Source organism: Pongo abelii, chromosome 11 (assembly GCF_028885655.2).
Source record: "Pongo abelii isolate AG06213 chromosome 11, NHGRI_mPonAbe1-v2.0_pri, whole genome shotgun sequence".
NCBI lineage: Eukaryota > Metazoa > Chordata > Mammalia > Primates > Hominidae > Pongo > Pongo abelii.
This window is the reverse complement of record NC_071996.2, coordinates 79,426,632-79,448,198: the sequence shown is the minus strand read 5'-3', so window position 1 is coordinate 79,448,198 and position 21,567 is coordinate 79,426,632. Positions and strand designations below refer to the sequence as shown.

The 21,567-nt window shown below is 40.2% G+C and overlaps 1 long non-coding RNA gene across 1 annotated transcript in view; it reads right to left on the bottom strand.

The window, feature by feature from the left end:
- Positions 1–493: 493 nt before the first annotated feature.
- The window catches only part of LOC112132329 (uncharacterized), a 168,185-nt gene continuing 147,111 nt past the window's right edge, over positions 494–21,567 (bottom strand). The window contains exons 5-7 of the long non-coding RNA XR_010136054.1: positions 18,218–18,322; positions 15,197–15,341; positions 494–7,004 (exon numbers count right to left, since the gene is read on the bottom strand). This is a non-coding gene — a long non-coding RNA (uncharacterized LOC112132329). The remainder of the gene's footprint in view (positions 7,005–15,196; positions 15,342–18,217; positions 18,323–21,567) is intronic.

The following is a 21,567-nucleotide window of genomic DNA, read 5'->3' as shown; positions in this document are numbered from 1 at the left end:
ATCTTTATTTTTAAGAGGAAATCTAGCTCACTTCCCAGCTACTTTGTCTTCCTGGTATCCTTCTTAATTACACACATTACATCTCAGCACTTATTTAACAAATAAATATCCAGAGTGCTTAAACCAGAAAGAAGTAGCAAGAGGGGTGTTTTGGAGGTATATTTGTCATAACGTGGTGATGGATTGGATATGGGAAAGTGAGAGAGACAAGGTATCAAAAATGACTCCCAGATTTCTTATATCGAAAACAGGAGAAGGACACGATTTGAAGAAATTAGGAATTCCGTTTTGGATAAATTCAATTTGAGATGACTGTGAAATACCCAAAGGAAAAAAATCCAGTAAAAGACCATAAAGGCAGCTAAAATGGCAAAAAAGCACTGGGGTTGATGGAAAACGACTTCGATTAAGGCCCTGATTCTGCAAGACCTCAAGAAGGGATGTATTCTTCCTGCATTTTAGTTTCCTTGTCAGTAAAATGGAGATATTAGTATCTATCTTATCACCTTGTTGGGAGGATACAATAACAATTTTTGAAGATATTTTATAAGTTACTTTATTTCTCTTTATCACAGACATAAGAAATAACACAAAGAAACAGGGTGGACGCTTTCTCTACCGCTACTAGTTGCTTTGGGAGTCTTGGGCTACTGTGTAAACACGGCCAAGTCCAAGAACCACACTACACACGACTAGTCCTGAAAATAGAACAGAAATGGCATCAAGAAAATCCTATGTCAAAGATGTCAATCTCTTAAAAAGCGTGGGCCCCAAGTTCCTGAGGAACATGCACTTTGCTAAGAAGCACAAGAAGGGCCAGAAGAAGATGCAGGTCAATGATGTCAGGGCCACAAGTGAATCAACTGAGGCTGTCAGGGCCTTTGTGAAGTCCAAGGAGGTCAAGACCAAGATCCCAAAGGGCATTAGGTGCAGACTCAATCAACTTGCCTGCACTGACAACCCCAAGCTCAGGAATTGTGCTCATCCCTGCATCATCAAGGGTTTCAGGCTCTGCTGGCCAAAGTCAAAGACCAGGGCTCAAACCAAGCACCAGGATGTGGCTCTGTCTCCAGCTCAGGCTCCCAAATGTGGCCAGGCCTCCACCAAAGCTCCAGAGTGGAGGCCTCTGTCTGCCAATATGAGGACAGAAGGATTGGTGTGGCCTCACAGCTGCCATGTGCCTGAGGCTGGTGACCTCCTATGCTATTCATACAAGCTGGACATTTCTCTCCTGGGAATATCCCCACTAAATAATAAATGTCTTTTTCTTCTTGGCATTTCACTAGCACACCTTGAGTCTTGGGCAGCATTAGCCTTCTTTTCCTTTGGATTCTCTACCTTTAGGGTAGGCCTACAAACATGACCTCATCTCGAAGGGTACACAGAGTTAATATGGAGAAGGCTCTCCTGTGATTTACAGTTCATTAGGGTAAAGTTCCCAAGGGCAGGAATCATGGCTCTGGAATGTTATGGGCTTCCAGTGAATAGTAATTGATTGGGATTCAGCATTACCATTTTACTACTAGGTTTAAATTTATGGGAAGAAGAAGAAATTTTAGTCAGTTGGTTGGAAGGGGAAACATTTCCCTCCCTGCTCACCTGGGATTGAAACTATCCACTGTGCTTGCAGAATCAAGCACCAGCTTGTCCACGGAACCTGACGAGGGACAGAGGCCATGGAAACGTGAGGTAGGGAACTAGTCCCCATCGCTACCACCATTTATGTTTCCCTAGGGTGAACTCCTTAATCCTCCCTACAACCATACACTGAAAATCTGTGTGTGATTAACTATTTTCTGACCACCTCAAAGCCAGGCAGGGAATCTGGCTGCCAACAATAGTAGGGGTAGCTCTGGCTGTTGCAGAGATTATCGGAGAAGGCAGAAAGTAGCTCTCTTTACAGAGTCTAAGAAGGCTCATTCTTAGAGGAATAGGGTGAACAGACTCTCTATTATACTGTTAAGTATAGGCTTTAGAAAACTCAAACATTTTTTAAAAAACCCTAATGATGCAGGAAGGAGCACAGAAATACCTGAAATACTTCTCAGTCTTCTATCTTTTCGGAGGGAGTAAACTAGTAGATAAATGACTTGGTCTTGGATAATGTCTCTATGCAGTAATGTAAGTTTTGTTCTGTTGTCTTTGATTCTTATATATTTTTTGTCTCTGTTTCATGCCTGAGAATTTCCAAGTGCAGCAACAAATAATCAAAACGTTGGTCAAACTATCTCCATATTTTCTAAAATTGAATGCTGTTTCTGTACTAACAATTTTCCAGATATGCTCCATGACCAGTATCTGCACACAAACTCCTATTTCCTGGGTATCAAATTTCTTTAATTACTGTCTCTAGTATATCTGGCATATGCAATATAGCTAGTATATTTGGCATAATGTTTTAAAATACCCTAAGAAGGGGTCAGTCATTAGTAAATTTTCATGGCTATACAAGGAATCACTGTAAACAGATTTGGATGCTATACTTCTATGTACATGTGTAGGCTAGAATATAGATCACTTCAAAGAGAAAGGAAGGCCATTTGCTATTTTGTAGCTTATAGTAAGTCTATATAAGCCTTCTTAGACTCTGTGTAAAGAGAGTGACTTTCTGCCCCTTCTCAGAAATGCATGCTGCCAAGGCAAAGCATTTAGGACAGAACCTGGATCACAGTTAAGTCCTATATAAGTCTTAGCTGTATCTTCATCTTCTACTACTATTATTACTACTGCTGCTGCTAGTATTGAAAGGCCTAAGAGTTATGCCGTGACTAGGGGTCAGCTAGGCTGGTTTTGTTAGATCTGCCCTGCCCTGGAATGAACCTAACATATGTGCAGTAGATTCAATGTTTGCTCCTCACCTTTGAGAGACCCTTTCGAAAGCCATCTTTGTGGGTCACATTTTTCCCATCTGCTGTCCCCTTGGAACTGCTGAGTGTCAGGGTGAAGCCCTGGGATGCAGCGTGCTTTGGGGCCATCACTCTCTACCAGTGCATCTCAAACTATCTGTAGTGAAGGATCAGTTCTGTTTTTTACTTCCAATCAGTCACAGACTGATTGGCAAAATGTAATAAACATAAAGTGAAATAAAAAACCAATACATACAAAACTCAAGTCCCTTTTCAAAATTTTAAGATTCAACATACACAAATGCATGCTGCCAAATGGCTCTGACAGTCCTAAATGCCTCAACTCCCTACTTAGTCTCTGAACAGTATCCCACAGATGACAGACAGTGGGCCTCACGTTGAGTGGGATGTCATAAAGGACAGTGAGGAACCCCATAGGCCCTTCATTTCCATACTGGTTTCCTTCCATAGGGCTCTCATCAAAGCAGGGGACACAATGGGCCAGCAGGTCTCAACCCTAGATTGGAGTGGTCAAAGCCCTGGTGTGAAGCTTGTACATTGGAGGTGGCTCAGAGAGGCCACCAGTGGAAGCTGCCCCTTGTCCAGCTGTGGCCATCCACATAGCTGGGAATTCACAAACAGCTAAGCAATAGGCAGTTTAGTGAAGACACACAGGTGTGGAAACAGCTTGTGATAGGCAGGTTTATGGCAAATAAACACATTGTATGATATACTGTAATCCACTATATAAACAACTTTAAAATTGTCTATACTTCATATTTCCAGCATTTGGCTTTGTTAATCATATGTCTTCCTGACAGCAATTAAATAACCTTGAGAGTAAATGTACACCTGCTGTCTCCCCTGGGGAAACTACATCTCTTGTGAATGGCAGAAGTTCTCCATAAAACATAACTGAAGCTAGGAGAATTGAATTTGGAGATATGCCTTCTTTCCCTCTTGTTTTATCTGTAGTTGAATTGGAGTGCATGGCTTAATATAGCTAATCTTTTTCTAGATCCTTATTCTGAGCTTTTATTTAGACCAAACTATTTCCCCGAGGGGCAAATTGAAGACAATGTATAATAAATGAGGTTGTAATGAGTACCACCACACAGGCTGTGAAAAGTACCACCACAAGTACCACCACCAGCTCATTTGGCCTGAACCTTCACTCTCCCCAACTTCTTTTAATTCTTTCCGATTTCCACAACAGATTCCATCTGCTTCCATGAACACCCTATTGGTACTGCTTTCCTTAAAGCATGACAAACATAAGTTTGTTTGCTTGACTGAGATCCAAACAAAGTTTATTCATTAGGATTAATTAATTAAAAGTCTCTGTTAATTTGCAGGCTTCCAGGGCTCACTAGATGAGGTTGCTGGCAGTGGCCCCTGCGCTGCTGCCACTGCTGCTGCTGGTGCATGGAGCCATCATGTGGGTGCTTGGGGCTCCAGGCAGGTACACTTTGGACTGGCTGAGGCTGGATTCCTCAGTGCTGCCACACTGATTTGATGAGGCCAGTTTCAGTATGTTCGTGCACTGGGGCATGTTTGTGCACTGGGGAGTGTTCTTCGTGCTAGTGGCTCTGGAAAGGTGAAGACAGATCCACTACCAGTGCTTCATGTATCGCCACTACCCACCTGGCTTCAGCCATGCAGATTTTAGGCAGCAGTTCACAGTGGGTTTCTTCCATCTGAATGGACAAGTGGGCCAATCTCTTCCAGGATTTGGAGGCCAAGTATGTAGTCGTGATACAAAGCATCACAAACTGGCTGAGTCTCATGTCTTAGAACTTAAATTCTAAGGATGTGGGGCCCTACCAGTTTGGTTGGTGAGTTGGAAACAACAGTCTGGAAGAAGAACATACACCATGAACTCTATCACTTCTTAGAATGGTTCCATCCACTGTAGCTACTTGATTAAAAAAAATGGCTTCAAAACACAGCATTTTGGCAGTGTAAAAACAATGCCACAGCTATATGATCTTGTTAACAGGCATAAGTTTGATATGATTTTGTCTAATAAATGAGAATGTCCAGATACTTATTTGAACTTGGCTCTACAATGATAGCTCTATCAAGGAAGAGGTGGTAGTAAATAACCAATGGGGTCAGAAATGGTCCTGTCACCATGGACAGTACTACAACTGTCAAGAGAAACTTAAGCTGTGGAGGTTGAAAGACCCCAAGTAAGAGATGTGTACCACCATTGACAAGAAATTCTGGGGCAATGGTTGCAACATGGCAATGTCTGACTTTGCAAGTGAATCTGAAATGGTTTTGGAACTGCTTCAGACAGCAAGTTTAAGAGGCAACTATCTTCTCAACATTGGACAAGCTAAAGATGATCTAACTGTTCCTGTCTTCCAAGAAAGGCTTCTTGCTTTTAGGAAGTGGCTGAGCATCAGTGGGGAAGCTATCTATGCCTCTAAACCATGGAAGGTGCAATTGGAAAAGAACATGACATCTGCATGGTATACCTCTAAAGGATCAGCTGTTTATGTGATTTTACTGCACTGGCCAGAAAATGGTCTTAAACCCCATAACCACCTTGACTAGAAAGCACACAGTGCTGGGAAGAAAGAGTATCTGAAGTGGTCCACAGGTCTAGACAAAGGTCTTCTCCTTTTTCTGCCCCAGTTATCATCCTCTGCTTTCCCAGTTGAGTTTGCTTGGCCTGTAAAGCTGACAGGAGTGGACTGATTGTTGGAGTTCAAGAGGAAAGGGGCATTGCCTGCTGTTTGCTGCTTTGATTTGCCTTTTATAGTACCATCATTGTAATCAACTCACTTCCCTTCTCCACCCAGAGATGGCTTTTCCAGCACTTTTTAATCAAAGGAACTGAATATATTACATGATGCTTCAATAGACCAAGCATCTGAGCTCTCTTGCTAGCATACCTCTCTCTGGTCAGCAAAAGAAGGACTGAACACTTAAGCTCCAAGTTCATCCATTCTTAATGTTTAAAATTATCTACAACAGAAGCTTCCCTCTATTCTGTGTCTGATAACCTACTTGTTGACTCAGAGACTTTAGATAAAGAATAAGCTAAGTCTCCCTGTTGCTTGTGGAGGAGGTGGAAAGGGTTTGGCAAGCACAACCACGCACTATTTATTTAGCATCAGTTGTCACCAACACACTGCCTCCTCCCTACTAAAGTGCAGGAGAGCCTGGAAGGGAAGGAAAAAGCTTGCTGGGCTGCTAGTGGTCAACTGTTCAAAAATTTCCAAAGCGAACTTAGAGCTCTGAAATCCAGCCTATTTATAGTGATTATATATAATCACTATATATATATAGTGATTATATATATATATAGTGATTATATATAATCACTATAATATATATAAGAAAGTGAATGTGATTCTGCTCTGCCTTTAAAATACGGTCAAATGAATGTTTGCATGCCAAAAAAATTTGTAAGTTTCTCAACCATATCTCCCACCTCCCCTTTGCAACTTGTTTAAGTTAATGTTGAATAAACTGGCTGTCTTGGAATTTCCCACAGTTTGGAGTTTGCTGATGGCATCCCTGTGATGTTTAACATGTTCCTCTGTCATTGTAAGCTGTAAATTGGTAGTTGGATTTAGAAGCTTGACCAGATTCAGGTTCAATTATTATTTTGTCAAGAATAATGCACATGTAGTGTTCTGCACTTCTGTTAGGAGGTACGTAATGTCTAAGTGTCTCTCTTTGGTGTTTAGCAGCCATTAGTGAACACTGTCCAGAGCCATTAATTCATTAGAAGGTTGCAACATGCTGATATCTCAATTCTATCCATCTTCATTCATTTATTAGCTGGAAAAATTCTATAAAGAGAAACTTACCCTTGATTATTTGATTACTTTGAGACCAGTTTTTTTTAACACAATTAATCCTGTAGCATTCTTTAAAGATGATTAATGAACTTAGATTTTTGATATCATTCTGAACTTAAATTTAAATATACTTGCTATGTTTCCATTGAATTCATTTCATTTATCATTCCACTGAAGAGCTCAAATTATCCCATCTTTGGCCAGTTGGATCCTCTTTGGACAGAATCATAGTACTTTTTCATAGCATCCTTGATACATGGCATGACAATATATTCCAGGCTCATTTAATAAACTTCCTGTCTCAGATCTGGAATCAGCCATCTTTCCAAGAAGTGTGTTCCTGTTGGTGGAAAATAGTTTCAGAGATGCAATCAGGGTTCTGGAGGTGCTCATTGCTAGTAGGCCATTGTTTCTAGGCCTTTCCAGTAGAAAGAACTAGAAAATGCATGCTTTTAAACCATAAAACATATTATGAATTAGTGCTGCTACTCAGATTTATTTTCAGGACTACAACATATTTACCTCATTGATCTTACAGCTCTATCTACTCTCACCCAAGCTGAAAATTCCAGTTCTCAATGACACCAATATATACATATTCTTGCTTTACCCCACACTACATACACAACAGTTTCAGAATACTAATACCAGTACTACCATAACGACATGATTCCTGAATCAATAGATGCAAACAAAACCAGTTAGAAGATATAATGGAATTGAAGACCATGTGTCTGATAGCTAAAAACAAAATACCTCAGTATAAACTTAACAAGAAATGTTCAAAATCACTATTAGGAAAATTATTAAACACTCATAAAGGTACAAAATTAGACTTAATTGGAAAGGTAAATGACAGTCATGAAGAAAACATAAATATCTTAGTTATTTCTATGCTTATTTAAATATTTAATGTAATCCCTGTGAAAATCTCATCACATTTTTTCCTAGAGCTAGACAAATTGATTATACAGTGTGTTTAGAAGAATAAACATGCAAGAATAGCTAGAAAATGCCTCAAAAGAAGAGCAATGGTATTATATTAAAACATAAACCTCTAAAATTAAAATAGTTTGGTGTTAATGAATAAGCATAAGAATGGAAAAAATAGAAAATTCAAAGGTATACCTAGTTGCACATGAATATTTAATATGTGATAAAAATGGTATCTCTAATAAGTAAAGGATAGAACTTTTAATAAATGGTGTTAGGGTAGCTGGATAGCTGCATGCAAAGAGATAAAATTGACGCCACTCCTTGTACTACATAACAGGACAAATTCTTTTTTTTTTTTGAGACGGAGTCTTGCTCTGTCGCCCAGGCTGGAGTGCAGTGGCACGATCTCAGCTCACTGCAAGCTCCGTCTCCCAGGTTCATGCCATTCTCCTGCCTTAGGGTCCCGAGTAGCTGGGACTACAGGTGCCCGCCACCACACCCGACTAATTTTTTTTTTTTTTTTTTTTTTTTAGTAAAGATGGGGTTTCACCATGTTAGCCAGGATGGTCTCGATCTCCTGACCTTATGATCCACCTGCCTCAGCCTCCCAAAGTGCTGGGATTACAGGTGTGAGCCACCGCGCCTGGCCAATAACAGGACAAATTCTAAGTGGATGAGAAATTTATGTGTAAAAGGTAGAACATCTAAAATATTGGAGAGAAAAAACCCTGGGTGAATTAATCTATAACCAGGATTGGAGATGACTCTCTAGAGTACACTTTAAAATCCAAAAGTAAAAAGTAAAAGAACTGCCACTTGTGATTACATGAAAACAAATGCTTGACATTTGATCCACGGGAGTTATCTTAAGCCCATTTTGCAGATGAGAAAACTGAGATTCAGAGAGATTTAAGTATGTTGCCCAAGTTTATACAGTTAGTAAATGGCAGAGATGGAATTTGAACATGTGGCAATTGCAACTCATTGCACACTGAGCCACCTAAATTTTTGTTCACTTTAAGTACACAGAAAAATCAGAAAATAAACATTTTCCAGACTCTACTCACAATTGGGAAATATAATCATTTGTTGTTGTCATTGTTGTAGTTTGTTTGAGTCTTGCTGGGTCACCCAGGCTGGAGACAAGTGGTGTGATCATAGTTCACTGTAACCTCAAACTTCTGGGCTCATGCAATCTTCCTGCCTCAGCCTCCAGAATAGCTGAGACCACAGGCATGGGTCACCACACCTCGCTAATTTTAAAACTTTTAGTAGAGATGGGGTTTCACTATATTGCTCAGGCTGGTCTTGAACTCCTGACCTCAAGAGATGCCTTGCCTCCACCTCCCAAAGTGCTGGGATTATAGGCATGAGCCACTGGACCCAGGCTAAAATCTTAATATTGCTAGGCAAGGTCCCATCCATTCGATTTAGACTTAATGTAAAAGAAGAATTACAGAAGAGCTTTAAAAGGCACGAGACTCCGGGGAGAAAGAAAGACTTTGGTATATTTTGAAGACAAAACTAAAAGGTTGTATGATACAACATGTAAATTTATACCTCTTAATTTTTATTCTCTTGGTCAGAAACTCTTTGTGATATCACAGCACCACCCTCATCTAATTCTTGCTCAGAAACACCATACCAACCCTAAGAATCTGGTTTTAAATACATGAAGGTTGAAGGATTCTTCAGATCTTTTAATTTATTATCAGCAAAGATGACGGCTTGGCCAAGTCATTTTAATAGGAACAGTTCAACTGGTTGCTGGGCTCATAAAGGCAGGAGGTGCCAAGTGATTGAAGGCTTCACTTCTCAGGGGGCGTCTGGTGTTCACACAAACTAAGCAATTAGTTAGAACATTTACTTCCTGCTTTTCCCATCTAATTTGTTCATATTTTAATTCTTCATTCCCTTGCAACGTATCTCCCTAGGCAACAAATACTGAATTTCTCTTTCTGTTCCCTCAAGAAAACTTTGAAAGCCGATTACGCTTTCTCTCCATTAGGGGCATGGTTAATTATTGGCTTGTGAGAGCAATGTGATCCATTCGTTGATTTTGCAGAGATTATTTAAGCACCCACTGATGTGCCAGACATTGTTCTTGGTGTTAGAGATACAGGGAGAGCAAGGCAGACAAGTTTTTGCTCTTGAGGATCTTACATTTCATAGGAGGAGACAGACGAAAAGAAACAACCACAAAGCCAAGTAATATCACAGAGTGATTTGTTCAGCAAATAAAACATTAAACACAGTGATGTGATAGGGGCTGGGGCAGGGAACTTCCTTAGCTACGATGATCAGAAAAGTCCCTGACTTAAAGTTCAAGCCACACGAAGACCCAGGGGGACTGATGTCCAGGCAGAAGGAACAAGTGTGAAGGCCTAGAGGCAAGAATGCACTTGGGGTGTAAGAGGAAGAGAAAAAGCACAGTAGTTGGAGGAGAGCAAACTATACTGAAATATAACTGACCTCCAAGTATTTGAGGATTTGCTCATTTGTTAGTTTATTCATTTATACGCTGCCTTGTTCCAAAAAGGATTTATAATAGCCCTTTGAATGCTGCTGTTCCTTACAGTGCCTATAGATTTGAGAAAAATAAAAGCGAGTTCTCTAGCAGGTAAAGTCTAAACAGTATCTAGGATGGAGCATTAGGACAATCAATGCAAGATGCTTACTTTTTCTTTTGAAGACTCACACACCTTGAAATGTTATTTAAGAAATTATTTCTAAAGAAAATGGTTGCACTGAATTTAATTTCAAATCAGCAGACTCATATTCTCTAATTAATCATGGCACATGCTATTTACAAAACTCCTGCTAAAAACAAATTTCTTTTGTACACATTACAAAGAAATGTTACATAAAATTAAGCACCAAGTAATGACTTTAATTTGTGGTTAGTTAATAATACACAGATGATCACACGGCTGTAAAGGAAGCCGCTTGGGACATTAACAGATATGCTGGCACAGAGGAATTGGAAACAGGCAGACTGTGAGGCATTGGGCTCAGCTCTGGGTGGGGAATAAAGAGGGCTCAAGAATCAGTGGACATTTGATGCTTTGACTTTCAGTAAGAGGCAGAAGCCTGATGAAGCCTTTGCTCAGAGAAGTCTGACCTTTAGGATTTTCAAATGGTTTCTAAGTTATTTTTTACTTCTTGCCCAGCAAAAAGGTTTTACAAAACTTAATGACATTTTTATTTAGCTGAGATTTCCTGAATGACCTTGGCTCAGAAGTACTTTTTGGCGTTGGAAGAAGCTATAATTGTCCCAAGTTCTGTGAGCCACTTTAACTCAGCTAATTTCTTGGTACTTAGTGATCCCAAGCTAAGGGACTCAGACTTTTTATTTTGGGAAATGAAAATAAAATAAAGCCCTAATATTTGAAGGAAACCAATACTGCATCTCTCTGAAAGTCTGCAGGCTACATAAGTGATCATATAAACAGACACAAAAAAGAAAATGTTTGATCCCACATCGCAGCGAATGGGTGGGAAAACCAATGGCCTCACGGCTTTGTGATTAAAGTTGGTTTAAGCCTCAAGAAAGGAAGAAGAGTGGTTAGGAGACTGAAAATGGTTTGCCTTTCTCTTATGGAGCAACTTTTCTGATATTTTCTCAATTCTATTTACTCTCATCCAAAAGCCAGAGTGAGGCAGGGAAAAGGGTGAGCACAATGAGAGACTCCTTGTGCCCAGCCCTGGGAGAGGACCATCAGTGCCCCAAGATGTAGAGACTCCTGGAGGGCATCCAGGGCTCCCCTAGCTCACAGTGTCTCTTATTTTTCCTTTCATGTGTTCACACACCTCCTTTGTTTTGTAGATGAAATGGTTATCAAAGAACTGTAGACTCCATGATGACATTTTAGCTTCTTAAACTGGTGACAAACATCCCTGGCATATCTAGGTTGGAGATTACATCAGTGCCATCATTACTCCTCTCAGGCATCTATGGCTGGTCTCTATTTCCCATGGAAGCTCAGTTAAGTCATTCCTCCCATGGAACTGGATGGGAATGAGGAAGTCTGTAAACTTAATCCACAATAAAGCCTCACTGTCATCATTATTAGGCTTTGGGGCAATACGATAATACACTCACAGAGGCACACACACCATTACCAGACTAATGACGAACTGAAGATAAAAAAAAAACAACTTAGGGAAGCTTCCGAATGGGATTAATCAACAACTCCAAGGCAATATCATGCTGTGCTTATGTTTTCTGCAAATATTGACATTGAAGAATTAAATATGTGGCTAAAAAGGATATCTTTGTCCCTGTGAAAGAAAATTTCTATGTCACTATTTCAGATCAAAGAGAATGCAGAACAATAGAAGCAAGAAGGATCCCAAATATAGTGTTGCAACTCTCCTCACCTGCAGGAAGGGGTGAGTGCTGTATATGTCTTTACTGTTTTTGTTTGTTTAATCTCTGTTTCATCACCAGTAATAAGAGTAATAATTACATTACACACACATATATTCTCTTTATAGATACAAACACATAAATACACCCATACACATATATATTAACACACACACATAATTTAAGCTGGAAGAAGAGTGATAGAAAAGGACCTCTGTTTTTTCCTTTTTTTGAATTTGGAAAGCTATTACAGACTTCTCCAGAAACATTTTGGGACAACAGGGAAGTCTGAACACAGGAGATATGGAAATGGGGCAATAGTGAAAGAGGAAGTTCAGATGGAATACAAGGCAGAGAAAGCAGGAATGATTTCTTGAAAGACAAGGCAGAATTGGTTCTGGAAACCAGAGATCCCTCACTGACTAAGTTGTGACTGTTTCAAACAAAATCAGCTGGGAGCTGACCAAGAAGGCAAGTGGTAATGCTTTGATGTGAAACATTTGTACACATGGTCCCACAATATGAGACATGGATGTATCCTTCCACATAAACTTGTTAGAGCAGCCTGTTTCAGGCAAAAATAACTCCTTTGGTATTTTCTTGACTACATTTGATACTTGTTTACTGACCATTTAAGTTAGAGCTTGAGCATTGGGATAGATTTGACTATCATTTAGCAAATATTCACTCCCTATCCACCATCCCCAATTCCCGCCCCTCTATACCTCCACGGAGGTGGTACGTCTCTGCTTCATTGATGTGGGGTTTGGCCCTGTGACTTGCTTGGCTCAACAGAATACTAGTAGACTTGATATAAGCAGAGCCTGCAAATGTGCTTGTGTAGTTGGGCTGGCCCTTCTTTTGCTTCTGCCATGAGAAGAAATGTCCTGGTTAGCCTGGTGGTCCAAAGCGGGTGAAGAAGACATAAGGAGCACATCTGGACCCAATCTGTAGCTTGAAATCAAGCCCAGCTGAACTGAACCTGGATCAGCCAAACCCAAATATATGAGGGAGAATAGATGATTATTCTGTTAAGCCATGGAGTTTGAATGTGGTTTGATGTACAACATTAGCTGTGGCTAACTGATACCAGCAGAACTGCTGAATGCGCAAGTGAAGGAGGCAAGGAATGCTCATTGCATCATGCTTATAACGCACAGTGAGTAAGCGAATGGCGGAGTCTCCAGCAGGGGTGTGCAGAACATGGAAAGTGGGGGCTGCCATGTAGAGCACAGTAGCGTAAGGCTCTGCTGAGCGCACAGGTGGAGGGTAAGAATTAGGCTGCTTGTGGAACAGCATAGAGTAGTAACTATTCTGTGTACAACTTTGTATAATCTGATATCCATAAGAGCTCTTGTTTTTGGAGCAAGGAGAGTGTGTTGGTGGTGGCGGTAGTGACTTCTTTCTTTTTGTTTGTTGTTTTGCATAGTTTTCAGATGGGGGCATAGCCATGGAGAGTTGAAGCCATGATCTAACCTCCATCTGCAACTGATCCCCTGGACTGGGTTATCACCTGGTGGGTAGAAGGGTAAGGGCCAGAGTCTGAAGGAGCTATTTTCAAGAGACATTGTCACCTGGACCCCAACATGGCCACTCTTGTGCGTATCAAAGTATGGCACAGAACTAGGGTTGAGGACCATTCTCCTCTACTTCTTTGAGGCACCCAGACAGCTCTGGCTGCTTGAAGATTAGCGGGTTAGGGAGATGTCGCCAGTGTTACACTTCGTTCTTACCATAGGCACCACCAGCTGGTGCTACAGTGAGGTTCCCTCCAGACTGGCATGAGTGGAGGATCCAGGAGAGGAAGGTGTGGGGCTGCTTAAGGACCTGACTGGCAGGCATGTGAGGAGAAGAGACACTCCTTGGGGACTCCCAGGAATTCACTGGGAGGCCTTGGCAGGGATGCTTCAGCAGGGTGGGACAAAAGAAAGAAATTTGGGATAATAATGCTAATGGGAGCTCATTTGAATGCACATGCTGATGAGGCCACAGAGACATCCCAGTTGGTTTATTGTTGAAAGTTAACTGTAGCTGGCTCAATTCCCACTGTCGATACCCACAGAACTTTCTTGATGATTCTGGAGGATGGGGGTGGGGGTGGGGGTCTCTCTTCAACTACACATTTAGCCTAACAACCCAGCCCTACTGGAAGGAGAATATTGCCTCAGTGAAACTTCCACTGCCTCACTTCAGGATGAAAACTCACAGGCTCATAATAATGTTGACAATTTATGTTGATGAGAGTTATCAAAGACATGTAATTGCTCAAGAGAAGTAGATGTATATTAAGAGAGAAAGGAAGAAGAAAGAAAGAAAAGAAGGGGGGTAGAGAGAGAGAGAGAAATAGAGAAAAGAAAAATCCCAATTAAAGATGTAAAAACTTTGAGATATACAAAGGTTCTTTTCTAACCACTGGTAACACCAGTGCCTCTTTTTTCCCCCAGATAATATGATATTTAACAGAAAATATAATACATTTATTATCAATGATGTAGAGATGATACCATTTCAGGAAGACAGAGATGGAAAACTGTCCCTTAATAAATATTCCACGGCCTTGGTATAAAAAGTGAGTCACATCCACTCACAACTCAGGAAATTTCTTGATCTAAGTGCATGCCGCACTGCCCCACCTCCCAAGATGAGATAATAAATTCCGTCTGTTTACTCTTTTCAGTTTTTTAAAAAAACATTTTGGTATCATCTGTAGAGTTTAAAATACCAGTGGTTTTATGAATCCCAAAGCAGCTGGTTGTCTGAAAAAAGTCTCACTGTCCCTGGGAAGTTTTCCCCAAGAAAGAGAAGTAAAAGATACTACAATTTTAATGTAATAATTGGTCTATATAAGAGAGAAACAGTAATATTTACAACATTGTGAGTCAAAGCTTCTCATTAGAAATTCTCATAGAAGGAACTTAAACAAGTTAAGGGAAAGATAGACTATTAATGAAGGGAAACACTTATTCTCCAGTCAGTCATTCATTTATTCATGCAGTAAATATTAGTTGAGCGCCTACTCCAATTGAAGCCTTGAGCACTATGTTTGATTCTCCCTTCTCAGCCAAAGATGAGAGAAAAGCTCTATATGACAGCCAATCCTCTCATCAATTTAATCTTTCTATTCTTTCAGTTGGTCCAATATCAATGGGAAAAATTGACTTCTGGCTATGCAGCTTCTGGAAGCAAAGTCAGATAATAAATATAGTTCGGATCATGAACAGGCCTACCTGGCTCCAGCTTGTTGTGCTGGCTCAACCGGCTCATGAGTTCATTTTCCAGCTCCTCCCATGCTTCATACTGGGGAAAATGATCCATGGGCTACCCAAGGTGCATTCCAGTGTGTCCAAGGAGCATCCACAAAATCCAGTGTCCCTAAGTAGCAAAGAGAAGTGGAGGAGAAAATCAAAAGATGAGCAGGAAAAGGTAATGTGGTCAGCGGGTCAGTATATCTGGCAGGAATCCTGCCATATTTTCAGCTGGGGATCTAAAATAGAATGCAGTTCTACACTATACCTGAAAAAAGTGATTTTCTCTGGGATGCATAACCCCTGAATCCTCTATATTGGTTTCTATGTCTAAATCTCAAATCCTAAACAGGTTTATCACATATTTAGGAGACTAGCTATGTGCATAAGCTCACGGACACTGAATCCCAGCTCTGTCACTAACTCTACGACCCTGGGCAAGGTACTTAACTTCTTTGTATCAGCTTTATTTATTCACTCACTTATTTATTCATTCACTCAACTAACACTTATTAAGATCCTACTATGTGTCCAGGTACCCTGCTAGGCAGTGAAATGAAAGAGACAGAATCTCTAACCTCAGAACATAACATACTAGTGAGAGAGACAGCAAAAAAAAAAAAAAAAAAAAAAAAAATCCAACAAATAAAAAAAAATATTTTTTTTAAATGTGAGAAGTGTTACGAAGAAAACAAACAAGGAGCTGAACTGGAGAAAAAGATATTTGCATTAGATAAAATAATTAAGAAGAATCTTTACATAGAAGCATCATAATCTTGGGAATAATATGCTTATGTGAAAATTGGAATAATAACACAGTCTTCATTGGATCATGGTGAGGCTTAGTTAGATGATGCATGCAACACATTTGATTTAGTGCCTGGAGTATAGGAAATGTTCAACAAATGTTTATTAAATTTCTTCTATCCTAGGCTGGACTTAGCACATAGACTTAGTACGTAGTACTAACACATGGCTTTGCACAAAGTAGGAATTTAATGTGTGTTGGTGGTGAGTTATGATGAGAGTGTAGTGACATGGTGCCACTCCTCCATCCTATTGCTATTCACAGTCTCTGGCAGCATCAGAGGGGCTAAAATTGCCCTCTTAGGCACATACCTATGATAGAAAGGGATATATCACCCTCTGGATCCCTAGAGTGGGTCCCTGCAGGATAGTACTGTTCCAGGCAGAAATCAAGATAACCCTGGTACTGATTTGTGTCTCAGTTGCTCACAGTATAAACAGAAGCCACCAGGGCTGTCCACTCAGCACTTCTTCCCAGGCACAGGAGAAAAAAAATGTTTCTTTTATAGAAGAAAGATGAAAGAAGGGCATTTTCAGTCTAGTCTGCAGCTCTTTAGAACATAAACTGCTCAGCCCAGGGGAATTGAAATGGATGAAGCATATGCAAAGTCAGATAATGAATGGAGTTTGGGTGAAAAACATGATAAAAGAAATTGCTTGTTTTTATTTTTCCATCCATAGTGATAGATGAAAAGTGGTCAGTGGTACCAGTCTCACTGATGTTGAACATTTAGGGAAGAGGGCAGCAGTATCTCTGTGATCTCACAATGGATGTAACAGGATTTATTATTTTTAATTAATTCATAAAATAAAATTTCAAATAGACACAAATCAGGTGAATTTCTAGGACTACTACTTATTATACATGAGAAGTAAAACTACCACATTTACTGGTCTGTTGGTAGAATTCAGGAGACATACTTCTATCCTTGAGGATGGTATGCTGGTCGAATTATTAATGAGATGAACTACAGAAAGGGGAAAGAATACAGACTGAGTGGTGGACAATGCCTTCTAGTCCTGGGCTGTCACTTACAGAAGTGGGCCAGACATTTGTGTTCTCTGGGCTTCCTGATTTTTGTGCCATGCAGTGGTTATAGGTATGTTGTGATCTAATAAACCCCTGGCCCATGAGGCCTGGGATAACTGAGGTCCTGAGCTGATCATCAGTCCAGGATTCCTTGAAAGCAGTTTGAGGGGATTCTGACAGCATGTCCCATAGTCCCTGCAGGTGGCAAATACCACAAGCTTGTCTGCAACACACTGAGTGCTGCCAGGGAAGTGCTCCTCACTGTCTGTCTCAGCAGTCTGCTTCAGGGCACGCTGCTACCCACTGTGGGCAAGAAATCTGCAGAGATGCCAGAGACTTCTTGTTCCAGGGGCCTGAGGAGCTTGCCATGAGGTCCAAGTCTTGATTGAGTGTGGGAGATGAGGAGATAGGGAGGACAGGTGAGACTCCAGCAGGGTAGAGTTCAAGGGCTGCCCTGCACCTCTTTCTTCACGTATGCTGGATACTTACACCTGTACTTGCAGTAGCAGTGCCCTTTTAATGGAGCCCATACAAACAGCAGGGCAAGAGCTCCAGCACTGCGAGCATGTTCTGCATGTTCAAGTGCCTTTCTATTGAAATACTTGGAATGAAAAAAGTTTGACTGAATTTGAAATCCATTCTCATTATCAAAAGAAATTTTAACATTTACATCGGTCAAAGAAAACAAAAAAGAAAAGCTCAAATTCTTTAAAGATAATTTCAACTGTTATAAATTTTTGAATGGCTGTAAAAAACGGTTTTAAATTTTTTATCACCTACTTGTGAGAACAAAGTTTCTCATCAACGGTGACTATCAAGAATTTGAAGAGATCATTAAAAAGACTTGATCAGGACTTGCTTGTAGCCATTTCAAACATAAAACTTGGTATAAAATAGTTATGTACCTGGAAGCAAGCTCAACTTTCTCATTAAAATTCTTGGAAAAGATTTTATTTTGAGCTTTTACACACATTCACTATTCAATATCCATCTCTAATGCTCTTTATTTTTATTATAATAATAAAGTATAAAGAAAATGTAAATGTTTTCACTTTGTTTATATAGGTGTCCTCAAGTCCCCCCTTGTATTAGGCCATTCTTGTGTTGCTATAAAGAAATACCTGAGTCTGGATAATTTATAAAGAAAAGAGGCTTAATTGACTCACAGTTCCGCAGGCTGTACAGGAAGCAAGGCACTGGCATCTGTTTGGCTTCTGGGGAGGCCTCAAGGAGCTTTTATTCATGGCAGAAAGCGAAGTGGGAGCAGACATCTCTCATGGCAGAGTGGGAGCAAGAGAGAGTGAGGTGGGGAGAGGTGCCACAGACTTAACCAGATCTTGAAGTACTCACTATTGCAAGGAGAACACCAAGCCATGAGGGATCCGCCTCCCACTAGACCCCACCTCCAACACTGGGTATTACATTTCAACATGAGATTTGGAAGGGATGTCTAAACTATATCACCTCTAGTTCATTTCTGTGTGATTGGTGTACAGATATTATCATGTCATAGTTTGACTTCGAGTAGGTATCAGGACACACAGATGTTAATACTGGTCAAAGAATGATAGTTACTTTGACAAGTAACTTGGGCCTCCGCTCTCCCACCTGTGAAATGATTGGATTAGATTAAATTATTTCAGTTACTCCAATTTCCAAGTTACTTTCAACCATCCATATACTTCTATGCATGTCAAGAATTTATTTCTTATAAAGATGCATCTTAGTAATTGATCAGTGATTTTTTGAATAACTGTAATGCAAAATGGTCTTGCTACAAACCAAAGAAACTTGGTATGCATCACACAGATGGTGGAATTGGGTATACTTTGTGATAAAAGCATTTATTAGCAGCAGAAATTTAGCCAGCACCTTGACTCCAAAGAACTCAGCGTGCTATGTTAATGCCACAAGCCTATTTTTTTTCAAGTTAAAGTCCCTGCAAGCATTTCCCTTGCTCCTCTAAGTTTGGAAACACACATCAATTTGAAGGAAGCCACAGCATAGTAGTTCCCTTTCCCTTTGCATTCAGAGAGCATTGATGATATGGCCTGTGTTCATGTTGATTACTTTTATATTCCAACATGCCTGCCCATTGATTTCCAGCCGTCTCTTTCCACCTTTGAAAACAGTTATCTCAGATACCTTTTAATCAGCTCATCTGGAGTCAGAATCCTACCTTACCTACCTTCTCCTCCCCGGTCCCCTGCCCCTCTATGGGCAAACACAATTTTTTTTTTAAAGTAAGCCACATATATTCAACAGTCAAGAGCAGAACAGAGCTCTGGTGCAGACCTTAAAATCGACATGTGTTAGGAAGAGGTCTGGAAAAGTATATTTCTGAATATCAGAAAATGTGGAAACAGTAAAGCATTCATTTCAAAGGAAAGAACTTAAAATAACTGAGTACACATTACCCTATCAGACATGGACAGCTTTGGCACAGACCATTGAATATGTGAGTGCATGACTCCTAACTGCTTGCAGCTACTCCTAAAATTAGAAATATGTGTAGTCCAGAGAAATCTGAGCAGGAGAAAAAGTGTTGTGTATCATGATGCCTCAGACTTGCCCGTTGAGAGATGTGGCTAGTCTTTCTAGGAAGATGAGCATCAAAATCTATGTGAAGAAATGATATAACATTGTGAGCACATTTATTCCAGGTATTAGTATCAACATCACACAAAATAGGTAATACAGGGTATAAGCAAAAGTTCAGGGTTTGGTCTTCAGGTGAAGGAGATAAAGCAAAAATCAGGAATTAGTAAGGACTTAAAAACAATGAGGTCTCTTGGGATTCAGCAGGAGCTCAAGTTACATAAATGGACCATTTAGTAAAGATGAAAGACACCATAGAAAACTATAAAATTCAAGAACTCATATTGTAAAACCATAAGAAGAAATCACATTTATTAAGCACCATATGTAGGGCACTGTAATAGGGTGCTTTCACACCTTGCAAGCTAAGTATGACCATAGCATCATTCCCCTTTCTAATTGATGAGGAAACTAGGACTAATAAAAATGTTAAGAAATTTGTTACAGGTCATACAGCTGGTAAATGATCAATACCTGCTAAGCTCGGACTTGGTGTTAACTTTAGGCATAAATGTTATGGGTATGTCTAACTCTTGGCTTAAATGAGGGGAAATTCTCCAATATCATAATATCTTCCCTACTGGCTCCATTTAATTCCACAGATATAGGTAAATTCCTTAAAGTCTTAATGATTTTGTTTTTAAAATTTCTGATCTAAATTCAATCACCCAAGGTGTGGGGCATCTTAAGTAGCTCCCAGGCATTTAATCAAAAGGGACGTGTTGCTTAATGAGCTCTACCAGGAAGCCAACAGCAAGTCCTACAGGGTTGAGGGGAATCTCCTCTGGCTTCTGGGGCTGGTTAGGGGATCACAGCAATACAATACCTTTTTTCCTACACTTTTTGGCTACATACTCTTTGGTTGACTCTTCATATGACAATTTCAAAATATTTATTACAGAGAGCATAGAATGATAATTCAGTCTTTAACATGATTGTTCAAAATTTGACAGTTTATTGTTGATAGGTTTAAAAAGCACCTTTGAGCTTCAAACTTATTATTTAAATTCTCTATCTGTTAATTTTCTCTGTAGTTATGTTCTAAGAACAGAAAATGCTCATAGGAGAAAGGGTGTTCCTGAAAGTAAACCTTCTATTTCATAATTTGCTGATGGCCAATTAGATGCAGATACAAGGCATAGATGGAGATTAAAATTCAAGGTCTTTTTCAAGGCTCAGGTGCTGTCTTCAAGAGAAAGCAGCCACCCCAGCAAGAAGACAAAGTTGCTAACTCAGCCTGGGGGCATCACTGCCCTTGCCTATCATGATCCTGGGGCTGCTGGCTGGCCTGGTGGGCTCAGAAAATCCTCTCCCTCTGCCTACACCTAATGACAGCTCCTTCTGATAGGCCTGCCATGAGCATCCTGACCCATTCTTACCTTCAGTAAGAGGAATCTGAACCAGGCACTGCTCATTACTACTTTGACCTAGGCTTCAGAGCACCTTGACTCCCTGGCCACCTTACCCCAGGTTGGACCTGGTAAGGAAGGAGTCGGTGAGAAACTGTAACTGGGAACAGGGAGGTGGAGTGAGGGGCTGACCAGCCAGACTAGAAGGTTGACAGTCTCTAAAAGTTTTGGCCTCAGGCAAAAACTGCCAAGGAATTTACAGATATGGCATTGCCAATAAAAGGCTGAAGTGAAAAGTAACTTTTCGAAACCAATAATGACCACATTTTGATCAAACACAGTAGAGGAAAGACTGAATTATGTTTTCCTCTCTATATAACAATTTTGTAATTTTTTCTAAAGGGACAATCAAAGAGTATAAAGGCAAAGATGAAGGGAAACAAGCATTATAGAACTGCAATTAGGCGCTTAATTACCAAAAACATAATGTTACTTTCCTTTCTGATTTTTTTTTAATTTGTGATATTGTTCAGTGTCTTAGTTCATTCGTATTGCTATAAAGGAATAAT